The 19,333-nt window shown below is 42.4% G+C and overlaps 1 long non-coding RNA gene across 1 annotated transcript; it reads left to right on the forward strand.

Annotated features, from left to right (window-relative positions):
• The first annotated feature begins 2,273 nt into the window (after positions 1-2,273).
• On the forward strand, positions 2,274-6,794 carry LOC121839063. The gene is made up of 3 exons (XR_006078610.1): positions 2,274-3,070; positions 3,310-4,480; positions 4,920-6,794. It is a non-coding gene; the product is annotated as an uncharacterized LOC121839063 (long non-coding RNA).
• The last annotated feature ends 12,539 nt before the right edge of the window (positions 6,795-19,333 follow it).

The following is a 19,333-nucleotide window of genomic DNA, read 5'->3' on the forward strand; positions in this document are numbered from 1 at the left end:
ACCGTACAGGTCAGTCACCATGCACCAACCACTTTATTTCTTGCTCCACACCAGAAATAACCCCCTTGATAGGCGCCCTGCTACGAAAATCCACTCAGGAAACATTCCACTCCAATAACTTTTTGAGTCTTAACACGCTTCTTCTGCTCTGCAGACACACAAATCAAAAACCCCTTCTGTGACTCTCACCGACTCACACTTTCTTCCAACACATCCCAGATATTCCTGGATATGTTAAACAGATTTCCCAAGTAGCATTGATCCTAATCCTATCCTGACTGGTGGTTTCTTTTTTTCCAACATAGCTTTACTTCTCATGGCTTTACTTCTCCTTTTGCCACTTGTAAACCCACCAATTCTCACTTTCTGTACCTTTAGCTTCACTCGACTCACTAGCAGTTTCAATCAAAACCTCAGTTTCCGCCATTTCCGTCTACAACCAATGTCTAAGTCTCCCGCTCCAACAAAGAGCCACTTTCCTTTCTCTGATATGCACTGTCAACTGTGGGACCTTATATAGACAGGTGTGTGCCTTTCCAAATCATGTCCAATCAATTGAATTTACCGCAGGTCAACTAGAATTAAGTTGTAGAAACATCTTACGGACAATGAATGGGAACAGGATGCACCTGAGCTCAATTTCGAGTCTCATAGCAATGGGTCTGAATACTTATGTAAATAAGGTATTTCAGTTCCTGTTTTTGCTTTGTCATTAATGAGGGAAAAAAAATATTTAATCAATTTTAGGATAAGACTGTGCCGTAACAAAATGTGGAAAAAGTCAAGGGGTCTGAATACTGTATGCACTGTATATATCAAGTTCGCAAGGCATATGAACTAAAAGGTTATAATGCAAACGACGCAATTATCACAACACAGGTTGTAACATGGCTTTTCTTTCTGGCTTGGCTTCCCCAGTGATTTTACCCACGCACCGCAACTGTCCTTGAAAGAAATTATATTAAAAGGATGAATGACTTTTAGCAAGTATCAAATCTGATTTCATTCATCACATGCTTCGTTTGAAACAGATGTAGACTAACAGTGAAATGCTTACTTGCGGGCCCTTCCCAACAATGTAAATAGAAAAGGTAATAACATGTAATAATACAAGCTATAATAAATACACAATGAGTGATAACTTGACTAAATACAGGGGTACCATTACCGAGTCGATGTGCAGGGGTACGAGGTAATTCAGGTAGATACAGTTGAAGTCAGAAGTTTACATACACTTAGGTTGTAGTCATTAAAACTCGTTTTTCAACGACTCCACAAATTTCTTGTTAACAAACTATAGGAAAAGGTAAGATTTAACTTCCTGACTGATGTCTTGAGATGTTGCTTCAATATATCCACAGAATTTTCCTCCCTCATGAAGCCATCTATTTTGTGAAGTGCACCAGTCCCTCCTGCAGCAAAGCACCCCCAAAAAATGATGCTGCCACCCCCGTGCTTCACGGTTGGGATGGTGTTCTTCGGCTTGCAAGCCTCCCCCTTTTTCCTCCAAACATAACAATGGTCATTATGGACAAACAGTTATATTTTTGTTTCATCAGACCAGAGGACAATTCTCCAAAAAGTTCAATCTTTGTCTCCATGTGCAAAGAATAGTCTGGCTTTTTTATGGCAGTTTTGGGGCATTGGCTTCTTCCTTACTTAGCGATCTTTCTGGTTATGTCGATATAGGACTCGTTTTACTGTGGATATAGATACTTTTGTACCCGTTTCCTCCAGCATCTTCACAAGGTCCTTTGCCGTTGTTCTGGGATTGATTTGCACTTTTCGTACCAAAGGACCTCCATCTCTAGGAGACAGAACACATCTTCTTCCTGAGCGGTATGATGGCTGCGTGGTCCCATGGTGTTTATACTTGCGTACTATTGTTTGTACAGATGAATGTGGTACCTTCAGGCATTTGGAAATTGCTCCCAAGGATGAACCAGACTTGTGGAGGTCTACAATTGTTTTTCTGAGATCTTGGCTGATTTCTTTTGATTTTCCCAAGATGTCAAGCAAGGAGGCACTAAGTTTGAAGGTAGGCCTTGAAATACATCCACAGGTACACCTCCAATTGACTCAAATTATGTCAATTAGCCTATCAGAAGCTTTTAAAGCCATGACATCATTTTCTGGAATTTTCCAAGCTGTTTAAAGGCACAGTCAACTTAGTGTATGTAAACTTCTGACCCACTGGAATTGTGATCCAGTGAATTATAAGTGAAATAACCTGTAAACAATTTTTGGAAAAATTACTTGTGTCATGCACTTAGTAGATGTCCTGACCGACTTGCCAAAACTATAGTTTGTTAACAAGAAATTTGTGGAGTGGTTGAAAAACAAGTAAGGTATCAAGGGACCATCCTCTCAGTCACCAGTGCCATATGTTTGGTAATGGTCCAGCCAGGGTATATGAGGTCATCTTCTGAATGGAATGTAGGTACCTCGTATCTGAAAAGTCTTAATCTGAAAAGTTTTCATTTGAAAACAGGGTCCCTACCAAATGTGTTCCTGACATGGATGTAATGTTTGTTGTTGTCTGGCGCCCTCCACTGTATGAAGTAGGCTAAGTAGGTTACTGTATGTCCAAATTCACAGATAAGTCACTCTCAGAACCATCTCTGGTATGTCTCGAGAGCATATCCAAATGCACAAAACTAGTAGAAAGTATTTACTACTGTCATCATTCTAATAGCATTGTTTGGAAAGTCACTCTGCACGGGTCCCACCTGGCTCAGATCTGTACTCACAGAGATCATTAAACGTGGCCTAGCCCTAGTGTGAATGGCCTCTTATTTGCCAATCAATCTGGCAGAACCCTATTGCTGCCCTGTACAGTATCTAGAAAAGCCAAGCAGAGGTGGTTCTTCAAGAAAGATAGTCATACGAAACAGGAACCCATTTCGACTCTGTTAAAAAATGGAACCGTGGAAAGGGAGAGCGAGGACCCACAGAACAGGTTTTTCCTTTGATGAAGATGGAGCCCTGCAGAACCTCAATCTGCAGCCCGGGGATTCTGGAGAGAACCTGTGTAATGGGGAAACGGCAGCTAAAGTAACAGTGTTGACAGGTAGAGCTTTCCAAATAGCATTTTATCTATTTAATTGTCCGTGTTTTATTTATCAGTGACATTTTCATTTAATTAAAAGATCAGGCTCAACAATCAACTTCATCACTTCCTAGTAAAAAGCAGTGAGAGAAAGCGTTGGGGGAACCACACTTTAGAGAAACCTCTAATCCCATTCCCCTTTCATTTAAAATGCCATGCTTATGCCTGACTTGATTATTAATTTATTTTTGCAAACCCAGATCACCTCAAAATCCAGAGTACCACTGCTGTTATGAAAACAGGTAACACACAGCAACACTATGCAATTCTTATCACAAGTATAAAAATAACACCAAAATCTAGGGTTTTAACTTTGTGCTGTGAAAGTAAATTCTATGACCTATATTCTTCACCTATTTTCAGATGTTGTTGGGAGAGAGAACAAAGAGACAGGCCCTACAAATGGTAGGTGGTCCATGGACATTCAGACACAAATTATACTGACTAAAAATGATTTCAAATTGCGGTTTTTGCTCTTTGTGGTGAAACTAAAATGGCAGTGTGTGTTGGTCAAAATTGAGGGTCTTGAAAAACAAGAACATAAGTGCCACCCAGCTTTATGTTTGCCGTTAGCAACCCTCCGTAAAACTCTGTTACATTATGTACCTCTGATGTTGTTTGTACAAGCATTAGGTCCATATTAAGATATTACATTGGCCTATGTGGTCATGCAACAACCTTTTTACAAACATGTGACATGATTGCTGTATTTCCTATAGTGACAGGACACGAGCAGGAAGGAGCTCCAGACTAGGTGCTTGTCAAATCTAGGTAAAGAACACTGTCTAATTGTTTGCTAACAGAAAAGTCCCAAAAGTAGGGTTTGTGTGCATTCTCCCAACAAGTATTGCTCTCATTGAAAACAAATGATTGTTTCATATTTTGTCTTATAGGATCTATGATTACACAAGGTGATGGGGAAGGAGTGAGTACAAATGAATACATCTCACTGTAAACTGAAAGTATTGCTGAAATGAATGTTTGTGTCTCAGGGCCCTCTCATGTGGAAGACACTGAGGTTCATTTTGCATCTCTGGGTCGGCAGAACTGGAGGGAAAGATTGAGGGTACAGGGAGACCTGCATCACGTCATCTATTCCGCTGTGGTCACTGCTAGACCAGCATTCCAGGGTTTGAAGAGAATAACTCATTGATTAACCATACAGTTCGTATTTGACTAGTGTTGCACAGGTGACATCTTCCTGGGCCAATCCTTGCACTCCCTGAGCAGTGGGGCGGGCCATACCAGTGTGCTTCAGACTGCCGTATTGCAGACCCACTTCCTGTGAAAAACATATCCATCATAATTAGAGATGAAATATTACCATCATGCCATCCAAACCTCTCGGGCGTACATTTACAGTTAGATAATGTCACGACTCCGACCGAAGGACACTCCCCTTCCCGTTCGGGTGGCGCTCGGCGGTCGTCATCGCCGGCCTACTAGCTGCTACTGATTATTTCCTCCCCCTCCTTATGTGTTGATTGTGTGCACCTGTTTTGAGTTAGGTAGTAGGCTTTATTAGTCAGCCGGCCCGCAGGGTTCCTTGTGCGGGATTAATTATTGTGATCGTCTGTTTTGTGTACGTATGTGCACGTCTATTTGGGTTTTGTGTTTTCCCATTTTGTGGGTTTTCCCTGGACGGTTTAAGTCCCCCTGTTTGGGGCATTTGTTTGTTCGGTACGCCCTGTGTTTTGTGAGGGTTGGCTTATGTTCAGCGTTTGTGTCAGTGCATTAAAATAGCACTCCCCTGAACTCTGCTTCCTGCGCCTGACTCCTCACCCACTACACTCAGACCGTTACAGATAAGGTTTAGACCTAACTGTTATGACTCAATCATTTACAGAAGTACTTTTACCTTGAGACTTGAATTCCTGTTCACACAGGTGTTGCACAAACATGTTGTTTTACCTGAAAGAGGGAACAATTTAGTTTTGAAGGGACAATCTGCAGTTCAAACGGTAAGAAAAAGGTAACCCCACCACTGCTTTGGTAAATAGGTGAGCAATGGGTCTTGAGAGATGGAACCACTCTCAAATTCATAGGCAGAGCTACGGATGCAAGGACTGACCATCCATGAGATCAAATTATAGTTTTAATTGTGTTTTGAGGACATACAGTGTTTGTTACAATTACAGTGTTTATAAACATTGGAGTTAAACAATCTTATATTTGGAGTTTTGATGGGGTAAGACAGTTGAACTAAGCTCATGAGGCATTTATATGTGATATTCTTCAAGCATCAATGGGTACAAATTATTATTATTCATTTGAAAGTCAACATAATGCATGAATCAACTGCAGATTTGCAATAGACTAACTTTGGTTTTGGAGCATAATGTCTCTTTAAGTAAACTTGTCAAACTTCAGATACGTTCAAAGTATTAACTGTTTGATTGTGTTTACATTTACAATTCAACCATAACAAGAATGGGGATTACCAAGATTTGTACATTATCTTTCTATGTTTACAATACACTGTCTTACTTGCTTTTCTTGTCACTGCAACAGAAAGTGAATGTACAGTTAAAATGACACTCCAAGGCAAGGTCTATGTATAGAAAGTACAAGAGCAGACACCGTTGTGCTGATCACTCACGGGAAGGATGTTTCTGCTCTCTGTGAAGTCATTTTTCATACAGATTGATACATTTTCTGCCTTCTTGCTCTCACTATGCCAAACGTAAATCTCATCTTGGAGGCCCTGTCTACTGTCTCGGGTTGCAAGGTGGAATCAGCCACCACGGGAACAATTTCGCTAACACCACAGGACTTTGTCAATGTGGTCGCACTAAAGGAGTTGGAATACCCACGTTTGTAGACATTTTCTTCACCACGTGCCTTAGCTTTACCAGATGCTTTTCCACTCCACAAACCACTGTGTCTGTGAACGTGAATGAGTTCCTTGATTCTAGGTATGACTACGACTTTACAAATGTTAAGGATTGGGAAACAATGTTTACTTGGGGGAAAGGAGCTGTATGCCAGACACTGTGGCTGGAACCGCATTGCCCTGAAGGTTTTTAACAAATACAGGGATGGAGATGGATGGTTGGGGACCGGAGACGAGGCTTGGCCAGTGTCCTTCTACAGACCTGCTATGGACGGATCCCAGGGCATCATCAGGAATGATGGAGCTGGTGCTACTTTAGGAAGAGGAGTCTACTCAACACCGGACATTAACATAGCTGAGTAGTTCTCTAAGAGATTCACGTCCAAAGTAGATAACAAAACCTACAAGGTGGTGCTACAGAATAGGATCAACCCCCAGGAAAGGAGAGTTACTGACCGGTCTATGTGCCTGAGGAATCATCTCCGGTTCAAGAGAACTATTGTGGAAAACTCCACCTGTCCTTATGGTCTGCTGCTTAAGGAAGTGTTGTAATCCATTAAGACAGTGTTTGAAAGATAAGTAAATAGGTTGATCAGAAAATGAAGAGATGTATCATCAGATCAATTTAACTAGGCAGTCAGTTAAGAACAAATTCTTATTTTCAATGACGACCTAGGAACAGTGGGTTAACTGCCTTTACAGATTTTTACCTTGTCAGCTCAGGGATTAAGTAACCAGGTTTATTTGTTATAGTCATAAGATTAACATAAGATTGAGTTTTTATCCAGTGTAGATATAGCCTTTACCTGATAGGCCACTATTATGGATGTGTGTTCAAGGGTAATAAAATGACCTAAAATAAGATTGCGTTGTTTATTTACATTATACTTTATTTCCAGTGACCCCGCCTTATCTAGCCACATATTTTAAATCAGTTATTTTGGTAAAAGTGTGCTTTTTAAGTACATAGAACTCATATGTTTACTTTGGACGACACTGGAAAAGACTTCACTATTGAAAAGCTGTAGTCACAGCATCTACACAACACCAATATTGGACAATGCTACCTAGTGGTATTCTTGTGGTATTCCTTTTACAATTGTTGACTTACATGAACAAATAGCCTCATGATGGTTTGTTAGTGTCTTTATTAGTAGTCTACACTGAACAAAAATATAAACTTCAAATATTTTACTGAGTTATAGTTCATATAAGGAAATCAGTCAATTGACATAAATTCAGTAGGCCATACTCTATGGATTTCACATGATTGGGAGTACAGATATGCAACTGTTGGTCACAAAAAAAAGTGGCAGCTTGGATCAGAAAACCAGTCATTATCTGGTGTGACCACCATTTGCCTCATGCAGTGCGACACATCTCCTTCACATAGACTCGATCAGGCTGTTGATTGTGGCCTGTGGAATGTTGTCCCACTCCTCTTCAATGGCTATGCGAAATTGCTGGATATTTGGGGGAACTGGGACACGCTGTTGTACATGTCGATCCAGAGCATCCCAAACGTGCTCAATGGGTGACAGGTCTGGGGAGAATGCAGACCAAGAAAGAACTGGGACATTTTCAGCATCCAGCAATTATGTACAGATCCTTGCGACATTGCTGTGTATCATCATGCTGAAACATGAGGTTGTGGCGGAAGATGAATGACACAACAATTGACCTCAGGATCTTGTCACGGTATCTCTATGTGCATTTAAATTGCCATTGATAAAATGCAATTGTCTTCGAAGTCTGTAGCTTATGCCTGCGCAAACAGGATTCATCCTTGAAGGGCACACTTCTCTAGTGTCCTAGTGGCCATCAAAGGTGAGCATATGCCTACTGAAGTTGTTACGACGCCAAACTGCAGTCAGGTCAAGACCCTGGTGAGCACGCAGATGAGGTTCCCTGAGACAGTTGTACAAACCCACAATTTCATCAGCTGGCTGGTGTCAGACGATCCTGCAGGTGAAGAAACTGGATGTGGAGGTCCTGGGCTGGCGTGGTTAAACGTGGCCTGTGGTTGACGATGGCTTGACAAAAAAAAAAAAAAAAACATCCAGTCAGTGACAGTCCAGTGGGTGAAAACAGCTCTTTGATGAGAGAGGTCGAAGGAGAATGGCAAGAATCATCTAAGCTAACAGGCGGGCCACAAAAAGACAAATAGCAGATCAGTACAACAGTGGTGTGCAGAACGGCATCTCGGAATGCACAACTCATCGATCCTTGTCACATATGGGCTATTACAGCAGATGACCACACCAGGTTCCACTCCTATCAGCTAAAAACAAGAAGAAGCATCTTTTGGATGAGATGGAATGGGCAGGTTACAGCCTGAATGTCCCCGCCGTCCAAACTGCAGCAACAGCGTGATGCCAATAATTCAGGCTGTTCTGGAGGCAAAAGGGGGTCCGATCCGGTACTAGATGGGTGTGCCTAATAAACTGTCCTTTGAGTGTATACAGTTGAATTCGGAAGATTATATACTGTACACCTTAGCCAAATACATTTAAACTCAGTTTTTCACAATTCCTGACATTTAATCCTAGTAAAAATTCCCTGTCTTAGGTCAGTTTGGATCACCACTTTATTTTGTTGCTTTCATCACATTCCCAGTGGGTCAGAAGTTTACATACACTCAATTGGGTAGCATTGCCTTTAAATTGTTTAACTTGGTCAAGCGTTTTTGAGGAGCCTTCCACAAGCTTCCTACAATAAGTAGGGTTAATTTTGGGCCATTCTTCCTGATAGAGCTGGTGTAACTGAGTCAGGTTTATAGGCCTCCTTGCTCGCACACACTTTTTCAGTTCTGCCCACAAATTTTCCATAGGATTGAGGTCACTCCAATACCTTGACTTTGTTGCCCTTAAGCCATTTTGCCACAACTTTGGAAGTTTGCTTGGGGTCATTGTCCATTTGGAAGACCCATTTGCGACCAAGCTTTATCTTCCTGACTAATGTCTTGAGATGTTGCTTCAATATATCCACATAATTTTCCTCCCTCATGATGCCATCTATTTTGTGAAGTGCACCAGTCCCTCCTGCAGCAAAGCTGCATGGTGTTCTTCGGCTTGCAAGCATACCCCTTTTTCCTCCAAACATAACGATGGTCATGATGGCCAAACAGATCTATTTTTGTTTCATCAGACCAGAGGACATTTCTCCAAAAAGTATGATCTTTATCCCCATGTGCAGTTGCCAACCGTAGTCTGACCTTTTATGGCGGTTTTGGAGCAGTGGCTTCTTCCTTGCTGAGCGGCCTTTCAGGTTTGTCGATATAGGACTCGTTTTACTGTGGATAAAGATATATTTGTACCTGTTTCCTCCAGCACCTTCACAAGGTCCTTTGCAGTTGTTCTGGGATTGATTTGCACTTTTTGCGCCAAAGTATGTTCATCTCTAGGAGACAGAATGCTTCTCCTTCCTGAGTGGTATGACAGCTGTGTGGTCCCATGGTGTTTACTTACGTACTATTGTTTGTACAGATGAACGTGGTACCTTCAGGCGTTTGGAATTTGCTCTCAAGGATAAACCAATACTTAAGTGACAGTCTGTCTCCATTATAAAGTGGGGAGAACAAGTATTTGATAACTGCCAATTTTGCAGGTTTTTCCGACTTACAAAGCATGTAGAGGTCTGTAATTTTATCATAGGTACACTTCAACTGTGAGAGACGGAATCTAAAACAAAAATGCAGAAAATTACATTGTATGATTTTTAAGTAATTCATTTGCATTTTATTGCATGAAATAAGTATTTGATACATCAGAAAAGCAGAACTTAATATTTGGTACAGAAACCTTTGTTTACAATCACAGAGATCATACGTTTCCTTTTGTTCTTGACCAGGTTTGCACACACTGCAGCAGGGATTTAGGCCCACTCCTCCATACAGACCTTCTCCAGATCCTTCAGGTTTTGGGGCTGTTGCTGGTACAATACGGACTTTCAGCTCCCTCCAAATATTTTCTATTGGGTTCAGGTCTGGAGACTGGCTAGGCCACTGCAGGACCTTGAGACGCTTCTTACAGAGCCACTCCTTAGTTGCCCTGGCTGTGTGTTTCGGGTCGTTGTCATGCTGGAAGACCCAGCCACGACCCATCTTCAATGCTCTTACTGAGGGAAGGAGGTTGTTGGCCAAGATCTCTCAATACATGGCCCCATCCATCCTCCCCTCAATACGGTGCAGTCGTCCTGTCCCCTTTGCAGAAAAGCATCCCCAAAGAATGATTTTTCCACCTCCATGCTTCACTGTTGGGATGATGTTCTTGGGGTTGTACTCATCCTTCTTCTTCCTCCAAACACGGCGAGTGGAGTTTAGACCAAAAAGCTCTATTTTTGTCTCATCAGACCACATCACCTTCTCCCATTTCTCCTCTGGATCATCCAGGCGGTCATTGGCAGACTTCAGACGGGCCTGGACATGCGCTGGCTTGAGCATGGGGACCTTGCGTGCGCTGCAGGATTTTAATCCATGACGGCGTAGTGTGTTACTAATGGTTTTCTTTGAGACTGTGGTCCCAGCTCTCTTCAGGTCATTGACCAGGTCCTGCCGTGTGGTTCTGGGCTGATCCCTCACCTTCCTCATGATCATTGATGCCACACGAGCTGATAGCTTGCATGGAGCCCCAGACCGAGGGTGATTAACCGTCATCTTGAACTTCTTCCATTTTCTCATAATTGCACCAACAGTTGTTGCCTTCTCACCAAGCTGCTTGCCTATTGTCCTGTAGCCCATCCCAGCCTTGTGCAGGTCTACAATTTTATCCCTGATGTCCTTACACCCTCTCTGGTCTTGGCCATTCAAATCAAATCTAATTTTATTTGTCATATACACATGGTTAGCAGATGTTAATGCGAGTGTAGCGAAATGCTTGTGCTTCTAGTTCCGACAATGCAGTAATAACGAGCAAGTAATCTAACTAACAATTCCAAAAAAACTACTGTCTTATACACAGTGTAAGGGGATAAAGAATATGTACATAAGGATATATGAATGAGTGATGGTACAGAGCAGCATAGGCAAGATACAGTAGATGATATCGAGTACAGTATATACATATGAGATAAGTATGTAAACCAAGTGGCATAGTTAAAGTGGCTAGTGATACATGTATTACATAAGGATGCAGTCGATGATATAGAGTACAGTATCAACGTATGCATATGAGATGAACAATGTAGGGTAAGTAACATTATATAAGGTAGCATTGTTTAAAGTGGCTAGTGATATATTTACATCATTTCCCATCAATTCCCATGATTAAAGTGGCTGGAGTAGAGTCAGTGTCATTGACAGTGTGTTGGCAGTAGCCACTCAATGTTAGTGGTGGCTGTTTAACAGTCTGATGGCCTTGAGATAGAAGCTGTTTTTCAGTCTCTCGGTCCCAGCTTTGATGCACCTGTACTGACCTCGCCTTCTGGATGACAGCGGGGTGAACAGGCAGTGGCTCGGGTGGTTGATGTCCTTGATGATCTTTATGGCCTTCCTGTAGCATCGGGTGGTGTAGGTGTCCTGGAGGGCAGGTAGTTTGCCCCCGGTGATGCGTTGTGCAGACCTCACTACCCTCTGGAGAGCCTTACGGTTGAGGGCGGTGCAGTACCAGGCGGTGATACAGCCCGCCAGGATGCTCTCGATTGTGCATCTGTAGAAGTTTGTGAGTGCTTTTGGTGACAAGCCGAATTTCTTCAGCCTCCTGAGGTTGAAGAGGCGCTGCTGCGCCTTCCTCACGATGCTGTCTGTGTGAGTGGACCAATTCAGTTTGTCTGTGATGTGTATGCCGAGGAACTTAAAACTTGCTACCCTCTCCACTACTGTTCCATCGATGTGGATGGGGGGGTGTTCCCTCTGCTGTTTCCTGAAGTCCACAATCATCTCCTTAGTTTTGTTGACGTTGAGTGTGAGGTTATTTTCCTGACACCACACTCCGAGTGCCCTCACCTCCTCCCTGTAGGCCGTCTCGTCGTTGTTGGTAATCAAGCCTACCACTGTTGTGTCGTCCACAAACTTGATGATTGAGTTGGAGGCGTGCATGGCCACGCAGTCGTGGGTGAACAGGGAGTACAGGAGAGGGCTCAGAACGCACCCTTGTGGGGCCCCAGTGTTGAGGATCAGCGGGGAGGAGATGTTGTTGCCTACCCTCACCACCTGGGGGCGGCCCGTCAGGAAGTCCAGTACCCAGTTGCACAGGGCGGGGTCGAGACCCAGGGTCTCGAGCTTGATGACGAGCTTGGAGGGTACTATGGTGTTGAATGCCGAGCTGTAGTCGATGAACAGCATTCTCACATAGGTATTCCTCTTGTCCAGATGGGTTAGGGCAGTGTGCAGTGTGGTTGAGATTGCATCGTCTGTGGACCTATTTGGGCGGTAAGCAAATTGGAGTGGGTCAAGGGTGTCAGGTAGGGTGGAGGTGATATGGTCCTTGACTAGTCTCTCAAAGCACTTCATGATGACGGATGTGAGTGCTACGGGCGGTAGTCGTTTAGCTCAGTTACCTTAGCTTTCTTGGGAACAGGAACAATGGTGGCCCTCTTGAAGCATGTGGGAACAGCAGACTGGTATAGGGATTGATTGAATATGTCCGTAAACACACCGGCCAGCTGGTCTGCGCATGCTCTGAGGGCGCGGCTGGGGATGCCGTCTGGGCCTGCAGCCTTGCGAGGGTTAACACGTTTAAATGTCTTACTCACTTCGGCTGCAGTGAAGGAGAGACCGCATGTTTCCGTTGCAGGCCGTGTCAGTGGCACTGTATTGTCCTCAAAGCGGGCAAAAAGTTATTTAGTCTGCCTGGGAGCAAGACATCCTGGTCCGTGACTGGGCTGGGTTTCTTCCTGTAGTCCGTGATTGACTGTAGACCCTGCCACATACCTCTTGTGTCTGAGCCGTTGAATTGAGATTCTACTTTGTCTCTGTACTGGCGCTTAGCTTGTTTGATAGCCTTGCGGAGGGAATAGCTGCACTGTTTGTATTCAGTCATGTTACCAGACACCTTGCCCTGATTAAAAGCAGTGGTTCGTGCCTTCAGTTTCACACGAATGCTGCCATCAATCCACGGTTTCTGGTTAGGGAATGTTTTAATCGTTGCTATGGGAACGACATCTTCAACGCACGTTCTAATGAACTCGCACACCGTATCAGCGTATTCGTCAATGTTGTTGTCTGACGCAATACGAAACATCTCCCAGTCCACGTGATGGAAGCAGTCTTGGAGTGTGGAGTCAGCTTGGTCGGACCAGCGTTGGACAGACCTCAGCGTGGGAGCTTCTTGTTTTAGTTTCTGTCTGCAGGCAGGGATCAACAAAATGGAGTCGTGGTCAGCTTTTCCGAAAGGGGGCGGGGCAGGGCCTTATATGCGTCGCGGAAGTTAGAGTAACGGAGAGGTTGCGGAAAGGTTGGAGTCTGTTTCATTGAGTGTGTGGACAGGTGTCTTTTATACAGGTAACGAGTTCAAACAGGTGCAGGTAATACAGGTAGTGAGTGGAGAACAGGAGGGCTTCTTAAAGAAAATCTAACAGGTCTGCGAGAGCTGGAAATCTTACTGGTTGGTAGGTGATCAAATAGTTATTTCATGCAATAAAATGCAAATGAATTACTTAAAAATCATACAATGTGATTTTCTGCATTTTTGTTTTAGATTCCGTCTCTCACAGTTCAAGTGTACCTATGATAAAAATGACAGACCTCTACATGCTTTGTAGGAAAACCTGCAAAATCGGCAGTGTATCAATACATGTTCTCCCCGCTGTATGTACAATGACATATTTCCCAGACTTTTGGTACATTAGTTCCAGCTTAAACGCCCTAAACACCATAAAATGGATTCAATAAAAATGTTACCTCATTAATCTACACACAATACCCCATAATGACAAAGCGAAAATGTATATTTTTTTTAATGTTTGCACATTTATTCAAAATAAAAAACGAAAATATCTAATTTACATAAGTATTCAGAGCCTTTGCTATTAGATTTGAAAATGAGCTCAGGTGCATCGTATTTTCATTTATCTGCATGTCTGCACCAAAACTATTTGCACCAAAACTATTTGAAATAAACATTCATGAGTTTTATTGAGACATGTCAATAAAATAATTGGGTCAGCAAAAGCAAAAACCTGATAAAGATAATGACGTTTTTGGCTCAGTGGGAAATAAATATGTTACTAGTAATTGACAACTGTGTGAAGTTTGGAGTTTGTGGCAGCAACCGTGAGCTTATTACAGTATTATAGAAACTATGGCCTTGGACTTCCTATGATCTTCCAAGTAGAAGACACCTTTACCTTGTTTTGACTCTTTTGTATCTTGTGAGCGTCATAGAGGAAAACATAGCAGATAACAGATAGCTTTTAATAGTTTGTAGCTCAAACCGTTCGGACTCCACAGACGTGTTTGTAAAACGACCCGGGCCCCGGACCCCTTCAGGATGCGTCAATGTCTCACAAACACCGCTCTAGCTCATCCCCCGTTAATCACACTCATTATCTCATAAAATATTTTAGAAAAAGGCTCAGGCTCCACCTTTCGTTCCAGTTCTCTGCTGCCTGTGACTGGAACGAATTGCAAAAATTGCTGAAGTTGGAGACTTTTATCTCCCTCACCAACTTTAAACATCTGCTATCTGAGCAGCTAACCGATCGCTGCAGCTGTACATAGTCTATCGGTAAATAGCCCACCCAATTTACCTACCTCATCCCCATACTGTTTATATTTATTTACTTTTCTGCTCTTTTGCACACCAGTATCTCTACCTGTACATTACCATCTGAGCATTTATCACTCCAGTGTTAATCTGCAAAATTGTAATTATTTGCCTACCTCCTCATGCCTTTTGCACACAATGTATATAGACTCTCTTTTTTCTTTCTTTTTTTTCTACTGTGTTATTGACTTGTTAATTGTTTACTCCATGTGTAACTCTGTGTTGTCTGTTCACACTGCTATGCTTTATCTTGGCCAGGTCGCAGTTGTAAATGAGAACTTGTTCTCAACTAGCCTACCTGGTTAAATAAAGGTTCACATTTTTTTTTTTAAATAAACAGGAAAACAAACAAACCAACTAATCTGGTGAGTAGAGAAAGCAGACTGAGCTTTGTCTGATATGTGACCCACATGGTCAACTGTATTTACTTGGGCCCTCCGTGTGGTCTCATGTGGCCTTTGTTTCCTCAAAATCTTTTTATCTTGAAAAGCTTACATAGAACACTTAACTGCCTTATTCTGAGGCAGAACAACAGGTTTTTACCTTGTCAGCTCAGGGATTTCATCTTGCAAACTTGCGGTTACTAGTCTAATGCTCTAACCACTAGGCTACCTGCCACCCAAAAAGCTTTTTGTGTGTATGGAACTATTCTGTGATCTTTCATTTCAGCTCATGAAACATGGAACCAACACTTTACATGTTGCGTTTATATTTTTGTTCAGTATACAGTACATACATACCATTTTTACATATATGAATACCCTGTGTACCCAGTGACCAGACTTCGGTCTGAATTTGTAACTCAAGCTTCTGAGACCCCATTATAAAGGTATCTATTGAGTACACTAGACAAGCTAATGCATTTTTTAGACTGGGACAAATACGTTTGACTACATAATGATGACCAACAACATACCTGCAAAAGTCAGGCGGATGCCTTTTCCAAATCGCACTGTCCCATTGTAGCGACCAGCACAGTAGTACAAATCCCAAATCTGCTTCTGTCACCACAATGATCTCCAAACTGTTGCTTTCCTTTGTGTCAAAGTGACCGATGTCTTCCTCAATAACTTCTGCAGTATTTAGAAAACGTGATAGCCTGGTAACAGTTATAAGAGTGACAAGTTCCTCTGAGCGCATTTGGAACCAGATTATTTCTCTGCTGTTTGTGAGGTTGCACGACAGGGAAGCATTTTGTCCAGCCTGAACCAAATGGACCACAGCTGATGCAGACAGAAAGTGTAGTCCAGAAACATCTAGAAAAGAACATTAAATAGTTTATTAAACCCATTTGCAAACTATCTATCAGTGCCGGTAGGTGGAAAGATCTATAGGAGGACGGGCTCATTGTAATGGCTGGAATGGAGTAAATGCAATGATATCAAACTCATCAAACATATGGAAACCATATGAACTCCGTTCCATTAATTACATTCCAGCCCTTACAAAGAGCCCGTCCTCCTATTGCCCCTTCCACCAGCCTTCTCTGCTATCTATCTATTTATATATCAAGTATCTGCCTGTCTGTCTTTCTATCAATCAATCAATCAGTCTGTCTGTCAGTATCCCCATCCATCCATCTATCCATCCAACAATATACTTACAAAAGAAAATGAGCAGGTAGACGAATTTTCCCATAATAGCAGGATATTTCACCTGTGAAGATGACAGTCTATTCACCACTAGACAACCCTGATGAAGTTCTAAGGAGAAAGCCTATGGTACAGTATATGGTGATTGAGTAAATGGGGAAATTCTTATGTACCCTAGAGAGATGACCACATTTGACATTTGCTGCACTGAGGCTGAGCTGCGGTTTTGGAAAATGTCACTTGCTATGACTTAGGTTATGTTACCTGCCAAGTCCCCCATACTTATACTGAAAGTACTCTGCCTTTTTATTTCCTTAGGTTTAGTTTCTGGTAGCTCAGTTGATGCGTACTGCTGCTCAGGCTCACAACTTGCAAGTTCGAGGAGGAGTCAACCAAGTGCCTGTCTGTTACAATGAAAATGTATGGCAGAGACTGAGACCGGTGAGAGACACAAACTTGGTCTCTTTTTTGCTTCCTTGAGTAAGGCAGCACTAAAATACAGGTGTTTCAGCCTAGCTTAGTGCTTTCTGTGGTGGTGGGGCAGCCAGTGGAAAATACGGAGCTTAGGGGTTAGAAATGTTCTCCAGTTGCAACATGTGCAACATGCTCAGTGTTCTTTCACTCATGGGGAAACTACGTCATCGCAAAATCTACAGGTAGAGTCTGAAAATTCAAGCCCCTTGGATGCTGCCACAGAGTTACATTAGAAGTGCCCATCCAATCCAAGAAGTACAAGTGCCCATCCAAGAAGGCTCAAGGTCATTGGCTATAGATAGAATTATGTCAAATCAAGTTAAAACTACAGTAGCTTTGATTGGACTGATCATGTCAACATCATACTTTCAAAATCCTAGCCAGCAAGCTAGCAGTCATCATCATGAATCAAGTTGACAATCTACTGGCAAAACCTTTTCAATTCTCTTCATATGAAGAGAAATTATAGATAAAATGTATCAGTGCTAATTGGACATAAACATTATACAACAAGTTGGAAATCGCAAATTCAACAATGATTGGTTTAGAAGGAATCAGTGGCTAACTGTGAGTGGTCTAAGTCTGGGTGTAATGGTCTCTTTTCCAAGCTTAAAAGGATATACATCCAACATTGGCCATGCTGTCAATCCAGCATGACTTCTGAGACACTCCAAACAACTAGAAACTCGGAACTGGGAAATCTCAGACTTCAGTGAGTTCAAGACAACTGAGAACTCGGAATAAAACGCTCTCCCAGTTGGAACGGTCATCCAACTCGGCATTGCAAGTCGGGAACTCTGGCCTCTTTCTAGAGCTCCAACCTGAAGATCACTGACGTCATCATGATTCAACATAGTTTTTTTCTGAGTTCCCAGTTGTTTTGAAAGCAACATAAATCCATTGAATGCCAAACTAGAAGTTTGATGACAACATTTTCCCACGAAAGACCGTCACACCAAGTGAGCACAGCACAACAAGGTGAGTCCAAAAATGTGTTGTATGCTGCTGCATAAATGATGTAATGTGCCAGGGAGATATGCATACTGTAGCCATGAAATTAAAACTAAGTGTATGTTGTGTAGTAAACTGTTAGTAGCCCATGTGCCTCGCCCAAATAATTTGGTCCATTTTCCCCTCTTAATTCAGCCTATTGTTCTGTCTTGGTGGTGCAAATGTAGCCTATAACCTGTTTTAGAGAAATGTAATCATCAAATATTGTAAGAGCTTTCATTGTCTGCTTATATGCCCCCTTTATTTATCCTATGGTTCTGATTTGGTGTACAGGAAGAATACTGTAAGAATGGCCCATGTTCTGAATTCTGTCGCTGTACATTTATTGTAGTTATTGTCACACCCTGATCTGTTCCACCTATCTTTGTGATTGTCTCCACCCCCCTCCAGGTGTCGCCCATCTGCCCATTATCCCATTATACCTGTGTTCTCTGTTTGTCTGTTGCCAGTTCTTCTTGTTTCGTCAAGCCTACTAGCGCTTTCCCATACTCCTGTTTTCTCTCTAGCCCCTGTTTTCTAGTTTTCCCGGTTTTTACCATTCTTCCCACTCTGACCCTGAGCCTGCCTGGCGTTCTGTACCTTTCAGACTCTGCTCTGGATTACTGACCTCTGCCTGCCCTTGACCTGTAGTTTGCCTGTCCCCTGTTTTTGTAATAAACATTTGTTACTTCAAACTGTCTGCAGCTGGGTCTTATCCTGAGGTCTCATGTTTATATTGACTATGTCCGTCCTATCACGCTCATTAATGTCTTCATCGAAATTACCGATTTCCTCTTATCCGCTCGTCGCCCCCTTATGCCATAGTTTGTTCATCTCAATTGTCAGTAAAAACACATTTGTTTAAGCAAGTCAGCCATATCAGCTATGTTTTTTTAAATGCAGTAAATGAGGCTGAATTAACTGTTTCCTTGCCAGACAAGGCTCCGCTGATAGCCAGGTGTAGCAGTGGTAAGGTGTTGGGACTCTGCTTTTGGGACAGCTTAATGTAGGCACTAACAGTTTGTGGGACCCGTTTGACACCGTTATAGTGCAATTAATGTATTGTTAATGTTATGTTGTGTTGTGTAGTGGCTTTGATGGCATGCATCATTTTTATAAATTTTTTGTTTTGCCCCACCAATAATTACATGCTAAAGTCGCCACTGCTTTGGCCTAAGAATCACGGTCGGAAGGCATATGAACTAACAGGTTATAGAGCAAACAACGCAATCCTCACCACATGTAGGTTGTAATACGCCTTTTATTTATGGTTTGGCTTCCCAAGTGATTTTACCCACGCACTGCAACTGTCCTTGAAAGTAATTCATTTTAATTGATGAATGACTTTTAACAAGTATCAAATCCAAATCTACTTTATTTGTCACATGCTTCGTTAGCAACAGGTGTATACGGACAGTGAAATGCTTTCTTACGGGCCCTTCCCAGCAATGTAGAGAGAGAAAATAGAGAAATAATAGAAAAGTAATAATAAAAGTTCTGGTGAAACATTTGTACGTTTTTTGTGTTTCCTAATGATTCTCCTCACCTCCAGTGTAACAACTACAGATACAGTGAACATTTTGTTATGTGCATTGAGTACTACACGCACAGCTCTCAAACTTTCTTTCTATCC

Source organism: Oncorhynchus tshawytscha, linkage group LG13 (assembly GCF_018296145.1).
Source record: "Oncorhynchus tshawytscha isolate Ot180627B linkage group LG13, Otsh_v2.0, whole genome shotgun sequence".
Lineage (NCBI taxonomy): Eukaryota > Metazoa > Chordata > Actinopteri > Salmoniformes > Salmonidae > Oncorhynchus > Oncorhynchus tshawytscha.